At 38.2% G+C, this 3,301-nt stretch overlaps 1 protein-coding gene across 2 annotated transcripts in view; it reads right to left on the reverse strand.

Moving 5' to 3' along the window:
• LOC107094061 (alpha-protein kinase 1-like) overlaps nt 1-3,301 on the reverse strand; it is an 8,287-nt gene that overhangs the window by 2,712 nt on the left and 2,274 nt on the right. The window lies entirely within an intron of this gene.

The raw sequence follows: 3,301 nt of genomic DNA on the forward strand, positions 1-3,301 counted from the left end.
GAAAAAAGGGGACCTTTTAATGAACAAGTGAACATATTTTTGCGCAGCAGTGATGGGAAACCAGCATGGTCACAATTTGGTTGTGAATTTCGGAGAACAGAACCCCGGAACATCCAGAAAACAGCTGGTTCTTCTTTGGGGGACAACCTTTAGGTTCGGGCAACAGATGTTGCCAGGAGCTGAGCTGAGGAATGAGACGTTTAGAGCCACAGGTTAAGTCTCAATATGGCTCATTCAGAGATAACCCAACCAGACCCAGGCAAAGAGCAAGGTGCATCAAGTGAACTTAGATCAGGCATGCCCAAAGTCGGTCCTGGAGGGCGTCTGTCCTGCAGGTTTAGAGGTTTTCTGCTCAGCGCAGCTGATTTTCATTGATAGCTGATTAACAGGCTGAACTGCAAACATCAGAATCATCTGTGCAAAAGCAGATAAACATCAATTAACTTTAAAAAAAAACCTGCAGGACAGGGGGGACCAACTTTGGGCGTGCCTGACTTTGGTTGTTTCTGGGCATCGGAACCTGTCTGGCCTGACCCCTAGTGGCCTCGTGGAGGCACTGCGGGGCTGTCAGAAAAAGCTTTGGTTTATAGACTTTATAAGACATTTTTATTCGTATGATTTGCCTCTGAAAACACATCATAATGAAACCGACATCAAGCAAACAGATAAGTGGAAACAAAAATGAGTATAATTGAGTCATGAATGTATCCATTCAGTGATCACACCAACTAAACTCTGCTTCACTCACAGCCAGACCGTCCACACAGAGAGAAAGACGCATTAAACACGTTCATTACATCATTAGTTACAGTGTCATTATCAGGACATCACACTTTTATATTCCATATTCAAGTCCTATCAATTATTATCAAAAGCACAGTAATAGGCATGTTTTAGGTAGCACTAAGCCTAACTTATTATACATCTGATTAAAGTCATTAGATTTCCTTTTTAAGCTTTGCTTATTTACTCAATTTAACATTGAAATACTTAATACTGTAATGTGACTCATAACGCGTTAGTCTGTGAGTAATGAATATTGATTGTAAAAATAAATATATTTCTTTGATTTCTTTGCATTTATCTTTATGTATTTTATTGCATTTTACAGATATTTCTTTACATACATTTATCTAATTAAGTTGCATATTGTTCGCTACAGTCAACGATCACTTGTTTCTATGGTCACTTCTAAACAGGTTTCTGACCAGTCTGAACCCACATGGATATTTATAAATAGATATTTAAAAACTCTATAAAAGATAATACTAATTAAAGCAATCGCCTTACTGAGGATAGAGGATATCAGCCTCCAATAGCAAAGTCAGTTATCAGATATGTGAAGCTTTTCACAGTAAAGGTTTTTATTATGTTCAAAAATATGCAAATGTGACCATTTAGTGAAGGCCTTTGTGCGAATAAAGATTACAAAGTTTTTATCTGTGTTAAATTTAGCCATAAAGCTACAGTGGTCCTACAGTGTTGCAGTGTTGTCTGCTGACGGTCTGGAGCCGCCATGCTTCACCTCAGCACCAACAGGCTGACCGACACAGGGACATCATGTTCTTCATCCTCTACATAATGAACTCTTTATATGGGAGCAGCTTTAATAGACATTTACAACAGGATATTTCTCACATCTTAACTACTTTGTATAAACAAGTTGATTTATTAATGATGTTATTAGACCGCCTCTCTGGACTGCTGCTGCATAACCTGACAGGTTGATCTACAAGCAGTTATTTTCCATCGTCTGCCTGTTTTCCTGATTTTTATATATTTATTTTTTTGCCATGCTGTCTGCTGTAACCTGTGATCGCTCTCAGAAATCTCTGCTGATTCTCCCTAAACAAGTGAAGGAAATAGAAACGCAGCCCAGTTGGTTGATCTGCAGAGCCCATTGTTCTCTGTGCCAGGGGCTTCCTGTCTTTAGGCCACATCACAGCGGCTGCCATCGTTTTAAGCGATTCGCACATTTTAAGCCCTCAGGATTGAACATCCTTACATTTTGCATCTTCTTATATTATCACATTCCAATCAATACTCTACAGAGACTAACAGTGTAGTGAAAAAACTGCCCCTTACAGATTTCATGTTCTTTTTTTAATCATTTTTTGCCCTAGGGTTAACATGGCACCATTTTTAAAAGTATTTCCTTTTAACATAAGAACTACTTGTATCCTCCCCAGACAAGATCTCTGCTATTAAAGGAGGCACTTGTTGTGATAAATCAGCTGCATCTGTGTGGAGGAGAAACGATCCTGTTTAAAAACTGTTTTAATTTACACACTTAAGGGGTTTTAATCACAAAAGGCCCACCTGGGATTATTCCTGAGAATCTTTAAATCTTCTACTTTGATTAGGCCACTTAAAATCCTTAACGTTTGTACTTTTTGAGTCCTTCAGAGATGGATTTGCTTCCATGCTCATTAGATTATTGTTCCTCCCAGAGGCCAGATTTCATGCAGTTACTGCAGGTTACTCTGGTCCTTCAGACAACCTGCAACCTTTGCTCTAACACCACCATGTTTGACTGTGGGTAAAACGTAGGAAATCCTGGAGCTAACATCTTGCAAACAAAGTTATATTTTGCTCCATTAGTCCATAGAATATTTCCTAAAAGGTTATTTGATGGTGATTTGTTTGGCGAACATGAGTCGATCTTTTATGTTGTGTTCAGTCAGCATTGCGTGTGCCTTTCTTTCTTACAGCTGAATCATAAACTCTCAACTCAGGTAAGAAAAGCCGTTAAAGTTGTTCCTGTAGTCATGCTACTTCAGCAGAACCACCATCCTTCACGTATTATTTTTTTTGTGTGGTTTTATTTTCTTTTTTTTTAATAATGGATAATGTCTGTCATCGTGGTTTCCTGTATTCCACAGCCCTCTAAAACAGTTTTGTAACTCAGTCCAGATTTATTACTTTCTGAGTTTATTTAATCTATACATACTACTTGTTGCCTCAAAAAGTTCATTCATGATTTATCACAGAGAAGCACAACTTATTTTTTTTTTTACATAGACCAAGGTTGTTTTTAATATTAAAAAAATACATTTTATATTGGCCTGGGTTATCTTTATCTGATATTAGAATGCAAGTGTGACAAAGAGGAACAAAAAAAAGAAGAAAAAAACAATTCGGTTAATGTGAGCGTTTCACTGCAATTAATTGAGACGGTTTCATCACCAGGCCAATAAATGCAAACTGTGATCTAAGGCTGAACATTCTGCATAACTGCTGATCAGAGGCGGATTTAGGAAATGTGGGGCCCTAAGCAGAGACAGGCAGGGGGCCCTCTGAA

This window comes from Cyprinodon variegatus, unplaced genomic scaffold (genome assembly GCF_000732505.1).
Source record: "Cyprinodon variegatus isolate N-32 unplaced genomic scaffold, C_variegatus-1.0 Scaffold461, whole genome shotgun sequence".
Lineage (NCBI taxonomy): Eukaryota > Metazoa > Chordata > Actinopteri > Cyprinodontiformes > Cyprinodontidae > Cyprinodon > Cyprinodon variegatus.